The following is a 17,851-nucleotide window of genomic DNA, read 5'->3' as shown; positions in this document are numbered from 1 at the left end:
ACAAGCAAAAGGTTTGCTGAATAGTATTGAAATGAATAACTAAATTGTTGGGGGTGTGTGTGTGCACATTTTCTGTGTTTTTCAGTTGTCTTTGCCAACCTTGTCTCCTATCTGGATAACTTAGGAATGGGACATATTAGTGAGCCTTATTTTCTCTTCTCTTTCCTTTGTGTTCTTTCTTTGGTATTCGCCTCTCAAGGCTTTTTTTTTTTTTTTTTTTTTGCTGCCATTCTTAACTCTAGGACCTTATGTTCTTGGGCCTTAAAGTATATATATATTTTTTTCACTTCTCCATTTAACTCTGGCCTTCTCATGGTTCAGCTGTCTTTTGTGCTGTTTTCTGTTGCCATGGTTACAGCTGGAGCCGAGAGAGGACACTGAGGAAGCGCAGGAATTTGGGGGGGCATATATTTTCTTGTGTCCTGTGAAAGAGCTGGAGACTCATCTTTTTTTTCCTTGTGTGAAGACTGAGGAGTGTAAGTTATTGTGACAGCTTCACACTTAGGCTGGGGGTGGCTAGTGTCCATTTGGTACTTTGGGACTTCTCCTTTTAGAGCTCTTCATAGTGGTTAGTTTGGTGCTTGGAGATGTTTAATGTTGCCTATGTCCAGACTTCCATCAGGTAGTGTGGTAAAATCTTGTAGTAAAGCTATGGAGGTAATAAATGTCCATTTCTCTTCTCAGTAGGCTTCTGTCCTGTAGGATGCTTTGTTTTTATCTGATTGAATTCACTGAAGTCTCATGTAAATTTTTCATGGTATGAAGACATGAAATGCTTTTAGGTTAAGATAATATTAATTACATAATTCGAACTGGTGCAGAGCCATGTTTAAAAAAATAACTCTTTAAATGGGTAACACATGTACATACATATGAAATAAAACTCAAACGCTACACAGAGAGAAGGAAGAATCTTTCTTCTGTCCTCCTTTCATCGTTCTAGTTACCTCCCTCAAAGGAAATTGTTGTTACCTGTATTTTGTTTACCTTTCGAGAGGTAATGCTTTTATAAGCATATACAACTATGTATTCGTTGGTATTTTGTTTTTATTTGTTGTTTATACAAATAAGATACTGTACCCACTATTCTGCACTTTGCTTTTTTTACTTAGTATATCTTGGCTGTCATTTCATGTAGTACATAGAGTACCTCTCCCGTTTTGAAAGATGGCAGATACTCCACTGTATAGATGTACCGTCATTCAGCCAGCTCTTATTGGATACTTAGGTTGTTTTCAGTGCTACAATTAACTCCTCGTATGTACTTTTTATGTACATGGGTGTCTGTTGGATAAATTCCTAGTGGAAGGATATATGCGTTTTTAATGTTGTTAGATATCGCTAAATTGCTTTCCATGGAGGTTGTATTTATATTCCTGCCAGCAGTGTATGAGTCTGCCTCTTTTCTCACCAACACTGTATTATCAAATTTTAAAAATCTTTGTGCAGGGGACTTCGCTGGTGGCCCAGTGGCTGAGAATCCACGCTTCCACTGCAGGGGGTATGGGTTTGATCGCTGGTCAGGGAACTAAGATCCTACATGCCGCACGGCGCTGCCAAAAAAAGAAAAAAAAAAGTGTGCACTCTTTTGTCTAAGTTTTTAAAGTTCATTATGTAGCTTGTTAAGATTCATTACACCCAGGAGTTGTGGATAAATACTGTCACTGTTTTGCAGATGGGGGTGGTGGTGATAGACATTGTTGGACTGAAGAATAATGTCATGAGAATAAAGTTGTATGCCTGGGTAACACGGGAAATCCATTAACAACGCTAGGAAGACATGTAGAACCGATATTCTAATTTCTCCCTTTAACTCTTGCTGCTAGTTTCTCTATGTGAAATTCTGTAAGCCCATAAGTGATGTTTGATGATCTCTTTTTGATAGCAGTGACTCAAAATTGTTTATACGAGCGAACTGCCATTCTGTTGAGGAGTTGAAAAGCTAACCCAGTTAGTTAAGGTGCTTTTCTGAGTGCCTGCACAGAATACTGCTACTGGTACTTTTATTTTTTTTAATTTTTATTTTATTTACTTCTTTTTTTAATGGGATAGTTGTTTTACAATGTTGTGTTAGTTTCTACTGTACAGCGAAGTGGAGTTCCCTGTGCTATACAGCAGGTTCTCATTAGTTATCTATTTTATACATATTAGCGTATATATGTCAATCCTGATCTCCCAGTTCGTCCCACCATTCCCCTACTTGGTGTCCAGACGTTTATTCTCTACATCTGTGTGTCTGTTTCTGCCTTGAAAACCGGTTCGCTACTGGTACTTTAAAAAAGTCTGCTAGGGGCTTCCCTGGTGGCGCAGTGGTTGAGAGTCCGCCTGCTGATGCGGGGGACGCGGGTTCGTGCCCCGGTCCGGGAGGATCCCACATGCCGTGGAGCGGCTGGGCCTGTGAGCCATGGCCGCTGAGCCTGCGCGTCCGGAGCCTGTGCTCCGCAACGGGAGAGGCCACGACAGTGAGAGGCCCGCATACCGCAAAAAAAAAAAAAAAAAAAAAAAAAAGTCTGCTAATTGCAGAATTTGTGCTTCGCTATGAGCTGTGAGAAAATAGAAAAGAATTAAAAGATGTCTGTGCTGGAAGGAGCTTACAGTTTTATTGGAAAACCAAATCTGAATATATCAAATTATAAGAGAACAATTAGAAAACAGAACAGGAACAGAAATATACTGTGCTACATGCTGAGAGGACTTTGTAAAGAAGCGATTAAGATTTAGAGGCGCGGTCATTTGGAAGGCCTTCCGGGAGGAAGTACATTTTGAGCCCCCCCCAACAACTGCTTAAGTGAAAAATTTTAAACATACAGAAAAATTGAAAGAACAGTACTGTTATCACCTTTATACCAATTATCCCCTAGATTCAACAATTTTTCATGTTTTCTATATTTGCTTTATCTATGTATGTGTCTTTACATATAATATATAAATCTTTATATTGTAGATATCATGACACCTTAATACTTTAATGCTTTACTTTAGATGCATCTTTTTAAAATAAAGACATTGTTTTAGTTAATTGTTCTTACATTGTCACAGCTGAGGCAATTAACAATACTTTCCTAACACCATCTGATATCCAGTTCATGTTCAGATTTTCCCAGTTGTCTCCAATGCAACGCTTGTTAGCTATTGGTATTTTTTTCTCCAAACATGTCTCTTTAGTCTCTCTCTTTTTTTTTTTTTTTTTTTTTTTTGCGGTATGCGGGCCTCTCACTGTTGTGACCTCTCCCGTTGCGGAGCACAGGCTCCGGACGCGCAGGCTCAGCGGCCATGGCTCACGGGCCCAGCCACTCCGCGGCATGTGGGATCTTCCCGGACCGGGGCACGCACACGTGTCCCCTGCATCGGCAGGCGGACTCTCAACCATTGTGCCACCAGGGAAGCCCTAGTCTCTCTTTTTTTTTTAAAAGTCTTTATTGAATTTGTCACAATATTGCTTCTGTTTTTTTTTATAAATTTATTTATTAATTTGTTTTTATTTTTGGCTGTGTTGGGTCTTTGTTGCTGCTCGTGGGCTTTCTCTAGTTGAGGCAAGCAGGGGGCACTCTTTGTTGTGGTGTGTGGGCTTCTCACTGTTGTGGCTTCCCTTGTTGCAGGGCACGGGCTCTAGAGTGCAGGCTCAGTAGTTGTGGCACACGGGCTTAGTTGCTCTACGGCATGTGGGATCTTCCTGAACCAGGGCTCAAACCTGTGTCCCCTGCATTGGCAGGCGGATCCTTAACCACTGCGCCACTAGGGAAGCCCCCTTCTGGGTTTTTTTTTGGTTTTTTGGTTTTTTGGTTTTGGTTTTTTGGTCACGAGACGTGGGATCTTAGCTCCCCGACCAGGGATCGAACCCACACCCCCTGCATTGTAAGGTGAAGTCTTAACCACTGGACCGCCAGGGAAGTCCCCTCTTTAGTCTCTTTCTCAATCTAGAACCCTTTATTTAGGAGCCATGCAGTATTGCCTTTTTGAAGAGACCAGGCCATCTGTCTTATATAACATATCACTTCTGGAATTTTCTGAGTGTTTCCTCACAGTTTCATTTAATTTATTCCTTTATCTCTGTATTTCCTACAAACTGGCAGTGAAGTCTTGGTTAGATTCAGGTTAAACATTTTTGGTAATAATACTTCATAGGTGATGCTATGTACCTCGTATCACATCACAGTAAGAGAAACATCATGTCATAATGTCTGACTGTTAATGGTGATGAATTTGTTTGTTCAAGATCATAAATACCAGCTCTCTCCACTGTAAAGACTCTTTTCCCCTTTGTAATTAGCAAGTAATCTGTAGAGTGGTGACACTTTGGCGTGATAGTGTTTTACTTCTCCAGCAACCTTTCACCTTCTGATGATGATCCTTGCCTGAATCAGTTATTTCTTTGGTTATTACAAAATGGTAATTTTCGAATTCTGCCATTCCTTTGCCTTCCATCTTCTGTAAAGATTTCCCTCATCAGTTAGGAATAAATCATAATTTCTTCCCAAAAGTTCAGGTAAATTCTTAATTTTCCCTTTAGCAATTTTCTGAGTAAGGAGTTGGTATACCTTTAATGATAGCAAATGAATTGTTTCTTTTTCTTGCTCTCTTGGTTTTAGTATCATTATAAACACGTGGATTTTAATTTAGTCTATGTTTTACCAATAATTATAGCCGTTTTTTGATACTCAAAATGTCCCATATTTGACCTGTGGGAACCCTTAAGCTTGGTGTCTGAATGCTTCTAGTAAAAGAAGTCCCTGGATCATTTTGTATTTTTCTTGTCTCAAATGTCCCCTCGCCTCACCTCTGTACATTTATATATACATTAATTACGTTTTCTTCCCTTTTAATGAATTATGTTGTTCATCTCCCTAGGGAGTTTCTGGCACCAAATTCTAAAAACTAAAGGTGCCTTTCTTTTAACACAATGCACCTAGTGTTTGACTAACTTCTGTGCCACTGGCATTGCTGGATTCTGAATCTGAGACCTCACAGATTTCTTATCTTGAATAGTCTTTGTGAAAGACAGGTAGTATCTCTGAAGAGGGCATTGCTTTCCACCCCAACATCGTTAATATAAGGTTAGCTATAGAGGAGACTGGGGAGTTTCTTCTCTCATGAGCAACCTTGCTTTTTTTCTGAGATTGAAAGGTACACAGGATGAAATTTAGAAACTGATCATTTGTATGTAGTATCTTGGGGATATGGGGTTTTGATTGTTATAAATCTTTGTGTATATATGTATATATGTACAAGTATGTGTTTGTCTTTCCTCCCTTTTCCTCAATTACACACATTTCTCCAACACAGTTGGACTGTTATGTAAGATTATGCTGTAATAGCATGTTTTTTTCATTATCACTAGATTTCATCATAAAAAAGAGACAAATTTTTCTTAATTAGGGGAAATTTTCAGATAGGCCGTGAACTCTGATATCTCGCTGTCTTATCACAGGTTGTGGAACAGTGCTGGATCCTGTGGATTTTTATCGTGTAGTATGGACTCAGAAATGTTGATGCATCCACAGTGTTTTCTGAAAATCCATCACACTAATGAAGGATAATATAAATGAAAGATACAGTGGAACTACATTCTAAAACTGTTTTGGGGCTAAACTAATTCCTGCCTTAGCAGAAAAGGATTTATAAGATTCTTACCATTTAGTGGTATTTTGAGTAACTTACTGATTTCAAGTTACTCAGAGCCTGACAATAACAGTATTCTGATATTTATCTGAAATTCATTTTTCTTTTTACCATCTTGTCATATTTACTTTCAGATTTTATAAGGTTATTCTTAACCTAGTTTCATAACAATACTGCCTCCATATTAAATTCTGGTTGTGTATTCAGGGAAGCACACCTGTTTCTTGTGTTTGTTTTCAGTCATGGTGAATCACTCTGAAAGGCTATGCTGATACATTTGCTCCTAAGATCCAGTAGCTTCTTTTACTTTTGTTTTTGACAAGCTCCCATTATAGGAAAAAAGATTCTGAAGTTTAGCCTCTTTAGGGAACACTTGGGCCTTCATGCTTACAACTATGGTCATGTTTTAATAGAATTGGCAGGAGTTGTTTAGTTGCTCTGTGTTGCAGAGTTGGTCATGCTGCTTTGGGAGAGCTGGATGCAGACCGCAGAATGGGAATTTTACATTCGGACAGTAACTGTTGCTTGACTGTGAAGACCTTTATTCTTTTTTTTTTTAAACACGTAAAAAAAATTTTATTTTATTTATTTTTGGCTGCATTGGGTCTTGGTTGCTGCGTGCGGGCTTTCTCTAGTTGTGGCGAGCGGGGGCTACTCTTCGTTGCAGCGCACAGGCTTCTCATTGCAGTGTCTTCTCTTGCTGCAGAGCACGGGCTATAGGTGTGCAGGCTTCAGTAGTTGTGGCACGTGGGCTCAGCACTTGTGGCTCGTGGGCTCTAGAGTTCAGGCTCAGTAGTTGTGGCACATGGGCTTAGCTGCTCCGCAGCATGTGGAATCTTCCAAGACCAGGGCTCGAACCTGTGTTCCCCGCGTTGGCAGGCGGATTCTTAACCACCGCACCACCAGAGAAGTCCCAACAACTCTTTTTAAAAAGTTTTTTTATTTTTTGGCCACGCCGTGCGGCATGCCGAATCTTAGTTCCCTGACCAGGGATCAAACCCACACCCCCTGCAGTGGAAGCACAGAGAGTTAACCACTGGACCACCAGGGAAGTCCCAGAGACCTTTATTCTTTTTTTTTTTTTTTTTTTTTTTTTTTGCGGTACTTGGGCCTCTACTGTTGTGGCCTCTCCCGTTGCAGAGCACAGGCTCCGGATGTGCAGGCTCAGTGGCCATGGCTCATGGGCCCAGCCGCTCTGCAGCATGTGGGATCTTCCCGGACCAGGGCACAAACCCATGTCCCCTGCATTGGCAGGTGGACTCTCAACCACTGCGCCACCAGGGAAGCCCCAGAGACCTTTATTCTTGACTGTTGCTTTCTAAGAAGCTGTTGGCATAAATCTTCAGGCTGTGGCACCAGCTACATCAAAGGAGGGCTTGCAGTAGTTCTCTGAAGACCTCTAATTCCTCCTATCAATCTGACTATTTGTTTGTAAGAAAAAAAAAGATGTATATGTAATCATTCGTCTCCTTAATTTGAGATTTACATAATCCTTTTCTTGGTATTTAGAAACAGGTACTACTTTCTGTTTCTATGACTTTGGCTACTTTTAGATACTTCATGTGAGCGGAATCATGCAGTATTTGTCCTTTTGTATCTGGCTTATTTCACTTAGCATGGTATCTGTGAGGTTCATCCATACTTTAGCATGTGTCAGAATTTCCTTCCTTTCCAGGGCTGAATAATACTTCTTTGTATGTATGTAATTACATTTTGTTTATCCATTCATCCACCAATGGACACTTGGGTTGCTTCCACCTTTTGCTGTTGTGAATAATGCTGCTCTGAACATAGGCGGGCAAATATCTCTTTGAGACCCTGATTTCAATTCTTTTGGGTATATACCCAGAAGTGGAATTGCTGAATTATATGTTAATTCCATTTTTACCTTTTTTAAGGAAGCTCCATACAGTTTAATGTAGTGGCTGCACCATCTTGCATTCTTACCAGTAGTGCCCAAGGGTTCCAGTTTCTCTACATCCTTGGCAACACTTGTTATTTTCTTCTTTTTTAAAAAAATAATAGCCATCCATAATGGGTATATTTTAATTTGTTTTTTAACTTTATCTTTTATTGAAACTAAATTTAAACTTTAAAGTAGGATTTTTTTTTTTCCTTTATAGTGTGTGTTTCTTGTGAGGTAATAGTTACATCCTGTATTTTCTTCTACAAGTTTTAAAGTTATGCTTTTCACATTTAGGTTTCTAATCCACCTGGAATTTATTTTGATGCTTGGTGTTAAGTAGGGATCTAATTATTTTCATAAGGATAACCCAAAGTAGGGATTTAATTTTCTTTCCATAGGATAACCTGATATGCCACCATCATTTATTGAATAGTCATATTTGCCCCCTACAACTTGAAATACCACCTACATGTTTCCAAATATATGAGGATTTGTGTCTGTGTTCTCTATATTCTGTACCATTGGTCTGTTTACATATCTTGTGCTGGTACTACACTGCCTTAATTATCATAGCTTTATAATAGTTGTTCATATCTGGTGGGGCAGGTCTCATTACCTTGTTCTTTTTCTGTTCATCAACCTCTCTGAAAAACCCTGTCAGATTGGTATATTGCAGTGAAGCCATTTGCTGTCTAAATTGTATTGACATGATATATAATGGCCTTCTCCAAAAGAGAGAAAAAAATCAAGCCTCCCTTATCTGCAGCTGGTCATTAAGTTTGTCTCTTATTCTGAATGAGCCGCTAATTTCCATTCAATTTTTAGTTTTGTTGGAGTGATAATTTTTTTTTATATGGGAATATGGTCTTCAGATGGAGGAGAATCTTGTTATAATTTGTTGTCTCATACAAGGACACCAGATGAAACACTTCTGGTAACGGCATTGAGGTTCTGTGGTGTTAAGGCTTTCTTGATCATAAGGAAAAGAAGCCTATTTAAAATAGCTCATATAAAAGATTTATCAGAAGGAAATAGCTGTCGTCGAATCCAAGGAAAAGGTGAACAGCAAGGCTTCAGAAAGGGCTGGCACCAAGACAGTTCCAAGTGCAATACTTCAGCAGTTAGAGTTAATGGAGTCTAGTGTTCCACCATAAACAGACTTCAGTATCCATGAAGCTTAATTCAGATTCCTGAGCAATATCTGATTTGGTCAGTCTAAGGCTTGATTTCCCCTGGGCCAGATATCTGCCCCAGGTTCAACTCTGGTTGAGGATACAAAAAACAATTTGGGGTTGGAATCAGAGGCAAATTCTCTTAAGCAGTGGTTCTCAAAACTTTTTGATCTCAGAACTCTTTACACTTTTTTTTTTAATATATATTTGTTTTATTTATTTATTATATTTTATATTTGGCTGCGTCAGGTCTTATTTGCAGCACACGGGATCTTCACTGTGGCATCTTTTGTTGCGGCACGCAGGCTTCTCTCTAGTTGTGGCGAGCAGGCTTTCCCTAGTTGAGGTGCGCGGGCTTAGTTGCCCTGCAGCATGTGGAATCTTAGTTCCCTGACCAGGGATCGAACCTGTGTCCCCTGCATTGGAAGGCGGATTCCTTACCACTAGACCACCAGGTAAGTCCCTCTTTACGCTCTTAAAAATTATTGAGATTTTCTTTATGTGGTTTATATCTAGTGATAGTTACTAAATTAGAAATTAAAACAAAAAACATTAAAAAAATATTAATTACTTAAAAAGCTATCATATTAACACAAATAATATATTTTTATGAAAAATAACTTAAAAAAATTAGAAGAGTGACATTTTTAGATTTTTGCAAATCTCTTAAATATCCAGCTTAATAGAAAACAGCTAGAATCTCATATCTGCTTCTGTATTCAATCTGATGTGATAAATTGTTTTGATTGAAATACATGAAGAAAATATGGCCTTAAAGGGCTTGTAGTTGGAAAAGGGAGGAGTATTTTCAGACAATTGTGCATATTATTCTCTGATACTACACCAAAACTTGATAATTGGTAGTTTGTTTCTTCACAAGTTAGGCTGCAGTGTGGAATCTGAAATCATACGATGTTACTGTTACATTAAAATTCATTTACATGAATTTTATAATATCATGATACATGATTTTATAATATCATGCATTGGCTGTTTAGGAAATGTTGGTTCATTGAGTTAAGCAGATCTTCCAAATGACACGTTTCATAATATAATACCAAAAAACCCACATTAGCTAATATCACTGTCCTTCTTATCAGAAAAATTTGTAAGTATTGGGCGTCTATTAAGCAGCTACAGTATTTCCAAAATTTTAATTTTTGATTGAAAGCTTGGACTTTATCATTGGCAACAAATACTATCAATTGTTTTCCTTGAAGGGACAGAATCACTTCATTTTCAAGAAAATGCCTGCTAAATATTCATGTCTGAATAACGACAGTTTGCCCTTTGTTCCAAGTAAAAGTAGTGTTCCATGAAAAAAGCAGTTAGTTTAGCTCACTAATCAGAGTCACAGTTGCTTTTCCTGGAGACAACCAATGTACTATCCCGTGGAAGTGCTTTTTGCGTACTTCCCATTTCATCACGCAGAATATTTAAAAGACCTGTACAAGGGCTCAGATTTAATAAAATTAGTAATTTTTATTGCTTCATCAAGAACATTTTTAAGTGAAATTGACTTTTTAAAAAGATCACTAGTCCATGATGGTAAAAGACACACATAACTCTAGTACAGTTTGATGCCGTCACCTTGATTTAAGCTAAGGCATCCACAGTTATACCCATTATTGATTTTGTATCACCAGTGCAAATGCCAACACAATGAAAAAGGCAGTAGTTTCTTAGTATTATGAAAATAGTTTCAACTTAACAGACTCAATGAAAGGGACTTTTCAGGGATCTCTGAACTACACTTCGGGAACCCCAGTGGGTAGGGAAACAAAAGTCTATTATTTGAGGTACAACAAGTGCTTCATGGTAGAGTTTTACTGGATTGCTGGTAGTGTTACTTAACATCATTTAACATGATGTAGAAATGAGTGGGATACTTAAAAGATCATAAAAAGTTTCAGATTTCTTGTTGAACAGAAATATTTTCCTAGTAATTATCGTTTTCAAACAGCAGAATTTAAGGTATTCAGATTTTTAGCCAGATAGTCTTTCAAATATGTCATAATCTTAGGGTAACCCATTTTAATATGGCATATGGAATTTATGTCATCATAGTAGCACGTGCAGCTTAACATTTTTTTCAAGCAGTTGAGTACATTAAAAAATCTGAGCTCCAAAAATTACATTTGGGAAGATCTTGCCTTTTCAGAAAAAGCATGGAAGGGAAGGTTAAGGCTAGGAATCTGCTATTTCAGCTTTAAGTCTTTTTGGTCATTAAAGAGTCTTGTGAAAGAGGACACCCCCTCCCCCCAAATTTAAATATGTTTTATGACAGAGAAGGGGGACTAGTGGTGTTAACTGACTTCATTTCAACAAATATCTATTGAGTAATTATAAGCAAAAGAGTTTGTAAAAGGTGGGGGAGGGTATGTTCCGAAATGAGTGGGGAATTAAACCAGTATTATGTGTTTTGGTGTTTAGAAGAGGAAGAGGGACTTCCCTGGCGGTCCAGTGGTTAAGACTCCTCACTTCCACTGCAGAGGGCACGGGTTCGATCCCTGGTCGGGGAATTAAGATCTCACAAGCCCCATGGCGTGGCCAAAAACAAAAAAAGAAGAGGAAGAGACCATTCAATTGGGAAAGTTAGGGTGGGAGGACTATCTTTGTGAAGGTTACATTTGAGCTGGGTTTTGAAGGGTAGGTATTTTAAAGGCTGGAATTTTGATAGGCAGGAATAAGAAGGGAATTCAGGCAGAAGGAATGTCATGAGTAAAAATGTGGAGGTGAGGAAATGCAGTGTTAGTATAGGGTGCGTACTGGAAATAATGAGCAGTGTAGTGTAGCTGAAGCAAAAGACACATGGGAAAATAGGAGCAAGACAGGAAAGTAAATTGGCCCAGAATGTGGGAGGTCTTCTACCAAGGCCAGGCAGTTAGGGTTTAATGTGGTGAGTGATGGAGAGACTTTGAAAGTTTTTGATTGAAACAATAACATGATCAGAGTGTGCTTTCAGAAAATGTATTTGACCTCAATCATTTATTAACTCATTCATCTAAAAATTTTTAAATTGCTCTGTGCCACTTAAGCATGAGGAATGCTGTATATAGTGGTGAACCAAACAGAAAATCCCTATTCTCATGGAATTTACATTCTAGGAAAGAAACTTCAACAAATAAACAAAATATAATTACAAATTACTGTAAATGTTATAAAGGAAAGGAATAAATCACTATGGGGGATAATGGGGAAATTAAATTTAATTGAGGAATCTGGGCAGGCCTTGCTGAGGAGTTAAATTTTTAATAGAGTACCTACCTTGTGCCAGATGATGTTCTAGCTGCTGGGGATGTAGTTAAGGAACAAAACAGACAAACATCCCTGCTCTCATGAAGTGCATATTCAGGCAGTAAACAAGATAAATAAAATATATGTTATGTTAGAATGTGGTAAGTCCCAAGGAGAAAAATAAAGCCAGAGAAAGAGATGCTGAGCGTTGAGGTGGAGGTGGGGATTGCAATCTTCGATAGAACGGCCAGGGAATGTCTCACTAAATCACTACAATAGTAATATTTGAGTAAATATCTGTAGAAGTAGAAGGTGGAGGAGTAAACCAGAAACTCCAGGCAGAGGGAGTAGCAAGGGCAAAAGCCAGGAGGAATGTATGTGCCTGGCATGTTCAAGGCACCAGCAAGGAGGTCAGGATGGGTAGAGTTAGGTGAACAAGGGAGAAAGTAGTAGAAATAAGCTTGGAGTGGTTCGTAGGAGTGCAGGACCTGTAGAGCAGAGGGTGAGCCCTGAGCTGCACGCCAGAACCACCCGGGGAGCTTTTAAAGCTCCTGAAGCCTGGGCTGCACCTCATACAACCTGAATAAGCATCTTTGCAGGTGGAACTCTGGCAGAGGGAATGGAGAGAAGTAGATTATTTGAGAAGTATGTCAAAGAAAATCTGTTTAATTTTAGAGTGAATGTGGGGGTTTAGGGAGAAGAAAGTGTCATGGATGACTCCCAGATTTCGGGCTCAAGTAATTGGATGGGTAGAGGTGCCACTTACTGAGATGGGAGTGGGAAATAGGAATGGGAAGAGTAGGTGTGGGATTTGGAGGGAAGATCAGAAGTCAGGAGTTCAGTTTTAGACATGTTAAAATTTGAGATGTGAATGAGGCTGAGTATAAATACATTAAGTAGGCAGAAATGTGAGTGGAGCTTGACGTAAAGTCAGAACTTGAGGTGATAAATTTGTATATAACCTGCTTGTTGATGGTCTTAAAAGTATCTAAATGACATCATATAGGATATATTTGATGGGGAAGGAACTGAAGGTCTGGGAAGTTTAGCCTATCCCAGTAATTTGAATAAGAATTGGTGCTAGTGTGAACTAGGATGGGGGCATTGGCACTAGAAAAGAAAGAGCAGGTTGGAGGTTTGGGGACCTGTGGAGCCTGTATGTAGTGGGGATGGGCAGTAGACAAGGAATGAAAGATAGCTTTAAGATGTCAGTCAGGCCTGGGTAATGGTCGGTCTGTTAACAGATATAAAATAGTCAGGAGGAACTGGTTTGGGAAAAATGATAGTGTTTGGCTTTGCATATATTGACATTTAAGAGAGGCTGCTTAGCAGGCAGGCAGTTTAATCTATTGCACTGGGTTTTGGAAGAGCAGATGAGCTTTGAAACGTAAATCTAGGTTTTATTTACATAAGATTGGTTCACCATGAGAGTGGAAACATTTTTGAAAACACAACATCCAAAGTCTTTATCATGACCTGCTGGGCCCTCTGTGATATCATCCCTTCCAGTTTCTTCTGCAGTTTTCCTTTGTGCACCATGTTCAAGCTGCACTGGCTTTCTTTCTGTTCTTCCAATATGCCCAGCTAGGTCCTCCTTCAGGGCTTTTGTACTTGTTTTCTCGTCTTGAGTGTTCCCTTCCTCTTGGTAGATGGAATAGAAGTTCAGAGAGAAAAATTCGGAAGTTAGCATCTAGGAAGTAGAAAAAATTCCAAGAGATCCTTGCTAAGGTATGAGAATGTCAGTGAGCATCTGAAGTGGAATGGCTGTGGGAGCCATTGGAGTTGAAATCCTGTCAACAAAAAGACACAGAGTACCATCTTGGTCTTCATGTACTCCAGTATTCACATCTGTTGATCAGAGATGCTAACTCAGTGGACTTCCCCTCTGCCTTGTTGGTCTGATGATGGGGTGTTGGTGGTGGTCGTCGTCACTGACCTTTGGAATATAACTTGACTTGACGATGACTTGACTCATTGCCGTCCTGTCACCACTTATGGAGATGTCTGTCCTCTGAATAGGTGAAAACTTCCTTCAATGAAAATTATTGGTAATTATTTCAGAAACTTCTGGCGTGAAGAAACAACATGAAAACAGCAGGGAAGTTGATTACATGTTGACTTTGATACATTGTTAAGGATTACTCTTCATGAGCTAGTGTGTCACTTCTTAAGTGGTAAATAGTTGTATGTTATTTCAAATCTACACTATATTTTTTTCAGAGTGAAAAGATTTGCTTTTTTCTGATTATTAAATCATGGAGAAATAGGAAAAAATAGAAACAACTTTAAAATTTTCATGTCATTACTAATACTCTTTTAAAGTAACTACGTAGAAATATGTTGTATGGATGCATCATATTTTATTTGGTCTGTTCCCTCCTAATGAACTTCCTTTTTCTCCAGTTTTTGCTTATAAATTATGCTGTGATGAATCTTTATACACTGATCAGATTGATTCCTTAGGATGGATTCCTAAAGTGGACAGAATTGCTGTGTTGAAGATTATGTAATGTTCCATATTTTCCTAATTATTCTTTTAATATCTTTATAGTTGAAAAGATATTTAAACAACATTAAAGGACATTTTTTTAAATTAATTAACTAATTATATATTTTTTGGCTGCGTTGGGTCTTCGTTGCTGCACGCGGGCTTTCTCTAGTTGCAGCGCGGGCTTCTCATTGCAGTGGCTTCTCTTGTTGTGGAGCATGGGCTCTAGGTGCACGGGCTTCAGTAGTTGTGGCTCATGGGCTCTAGAGCGCAGGCTCAGTAGTTGTGGCACATGGGCTTAGTTCTCCAAGGCATGTGGGATCTTCCTGGACCAGGGCTCAAACCTGTGTCCCCTGAATTGGCAGGTAGATTCTTAACCACTGCGCCACCAGGGAAGTCCCCAAAGGACATTTTAATAAAGGAAAAAAATCGATTTTAGCCTTTTACCAGCTGTTTTCCTCTTCTCATCTAAGTTGTTCTGTTTTGATTTTTAAATACCTATTCCATGTTCTCACTACACCTACAAAAAAGAGAATTTGGGGGTAGGGAAAAACACATACAAAGAACAATTACAATTCTGGGCATCTTATATTATCAGATAAGGGATCCTAAGTAACATTTGTTAAGTGCTAAGAAGTAACAATAAATATGATAGGAATTCAGAGTGAACTGAGGTGATTAGGAAATGCTTCAAGGCAAGGTGGAACCTGACCTGGATCCAGAAGAGTAGTATTCAGATACGAGGTAGGAGAATGTTCCTGGCCTTCAGAATGGTATGAACAAATTTGAGGAAGGTGTGTATCAACTGACAGATAGGCTAGAGTATGCGGCTAGACTAATTGGAAAGGAGGGTTCATGTTGTGGTGCAGTGGAGAGCCTTCTATTGGAGTTGTTATATTCCAGAGGACTGATTTTATTTTTGGTACATCTGAAGTTGTACAGTAGGGAACTTTAAGATAAAGCAGATATGTGGCCCAGTTTAAGCAAACTGAATAGTCAATTTTTTGCAAGAAATATAGGTTATTTATTTATGTGAGTGAATTATTTAAATAATGAACTTCCCGTAGATCTTAAAAGTTCTTATCACATACACACACACACACACACATTTTTTTGGTAACTGTGTAATGATGGATATTAGCTAAACATATTGTGGTAATCATTTCACAATATATATGTATATCAAATCATTATGTCGTACACCTAAAACTAACACAGTGTTATATGTCAGTTATATCTCAAAAAAAAATGAACTTCCCAATACTTAAATATTCATTTTATTATATAGTTTGACAGCATGTTGCAACTTTTGTGGATCTCAGTTTCTTCTGTAAAATCGAAGGGTTTAGACAGGGTGGTTGCTGAAGTCTTCTGGCACTTGAGATGATTACATAAACTCTCAAGAATACCTTGACTTTATGAAATAAATTGGCCTGCAGTTAGGCTGGTACCCACTTCGAGCTCCTTAGGCACAATAATGCACCCCCATGTCTGTGGGAGCAAAAATCCTCAGTTGGATGATCTCTCATGGCTTACCGGGTCTAGACCGATTAAACTCATTTGTTCTCACCTTTTACTTCTTTATAACATTTAGAGACTTTCATTTGAAAGAATTTTGTGGCCTAAGATTGAGCCTCAAATGGATGCTGTGAGGTTGATCATATCCAGGTGCAATTTTGGATATAAATCTATAGGAAAAATTACATTCTAAAGTAGAATGTTAAGGATTTCTTTTTTTACTGTCTGTTTTGAATTATTTACACCACTTTTCACCTCCTTTAGTGTGGATAATTGAGAATTGACTAGTACTTTTTAAAACTCAGACTCTCTCTTTAAAGTACATAATCGTGTTAAAGCTAATTTGTGGTATACTTCAAGTATCTCCCTCCTAGCATCACATTCTTTTCACTGAAGCATATTTGACCAGTGTTGCCTTTTAGAGGGAACCAAGGTCATAAGCTGACTGACTAGCTCTTCGGACAAGCCTTCTCAGGATGCTGTTAACTTTTTTGGGCCTTTAGGATTTAGGATCCATTCCTCAGTTTTTCAAGTAAACTTGTTTCTTCGGTGCACCGGAGTTGACTGGTCTCAGAGAAAAGTGGCTAGCCAAACTCACATTGGGCTGACAGGTAAACCAGAATGACGTTTTATTAAGGTACATGGTGAGGGTTTTATTAAGGTACATTGAGGGGCAGTCTTTTCCATGACCTAGAAAATGTGTCTGCTCAGTCCCTTCCCCTCCTAGTGTCAGAGTATTATTAAAAAACTAGGCGCTGTGGTTGAGAATCTGCCTGCCAATGCAGGGGACACAGGTTCGAGCCCTGGTCTGGGAAGATCCCACATGCTGCGGAGCAGCTAAGCCTGTGCACCGCAACTACTGAGCCTGCGCCCTAGAGCCTGCGAGCCACAACTACTGAAGCCCACGCACCCTCGACCCTGTGCTCCACAACAAGAGAAGCCACCGCAATGAGAAGCCTGCACACTGCAACGAAGAGTGGCCCCTGCTCACCACAACTCAGAAGGCCCGTGTGCAGCAATGAAGACCCAAAGCAGCCAGAAAGAAAGAAAGAAAGAAAGAACAATAGCTGATGTTTCCCGAGCACTTATCGTGTGTTAGGCTCTGCGCTAAGCGTTTTACTTGTATTTAACTCATTTAATCTTCACAGTAACTTTATGATGGAGGTATTCTTACCTGTGTTTTACAGGTGAGAAGTCTGAGGTACAGGGAGTTTTTTCGAGTATTAATAACTTGCCTGAAAGCATATATTTTGTTCTGTATTCTGATTTTGGTGGTTGTTACATGTGAATTCTGTCAAAAATTTTGTACACAAAAAGGTAAATTATACTGTATATAAAAATGCTAAATACATAAATAAATGCATCCAGAGTTCTGTGGATACTTCTGTTATCCTTTTAACGGGATCTGTTTAGAACTTTTTATAATGCCAGAGTCTCATATTAACAAACTTTTCTAAACTTTCCCACCAGTTCTCTGACCAACCTGACAAATAAGAAAATGGGTGGATTTAAATTTATCCATCCTCCCCCTACTTTGGTTATCTACTACTTGAAGACAGAGAGGCAAGAAAGGGTCTGAAGAGTCTACAGATTATACTGACCCAGTCTTCTTTTCCACCAGTAAATTGTGAATGATTTTTCACCATAGATATCTACAGTATTTTTTAAAATAATTGTAAACAATTTCTTTTTGAATGTTTTCATCTCCTTCACGTATGGTAGGGATTGAAATAAAGGTTATAATTTCATTCTAGAATAAAGAATGAGGATAACAGTATCTTAATGCCAAGAATAACAAAAATATTTTGAATTAGCTAAACTAACAACAGTTGGGAAAGTCAAAGTTTATAGACATGAGATACTTATAGGAGTGATTGGGTTAATTATAAATTATGTGGCAGTCTTAAAGAC

At 38.8% G+C, this 17,851-nt stretch overlaps 1 protein-coding gene across 4 annotated transcripts in view; it reads left to right on the top strand.

Annotated features, from left to right (window-relative positions):
* The window catches only part of SPOP (speckle type BTB/POZ protein), a 67,982-nt gene that overhangs the window by 1,457 nt on the left and 48,674 nt on the right, over positions 1-17,851 (top strand). The window lies entirely within an intron of this gene.

The sequence above is a fragment of the Orcinus orca genome, chromosome 19, assembly GCF_937001465.1.
Source record: "Orcinus orca chromosome 19, mOrcOrc1.1, whole genome shotgun sequence".
Lineage (NCBI taxonomy): Eukaryota > Metazoa > Chordata > Mammalia > Artiodactyla > Delphinidae > Orcinus > Orcinus orca.
This window is presented reverse-complemented; position numbering and strand designations above follow the sequence as displayed.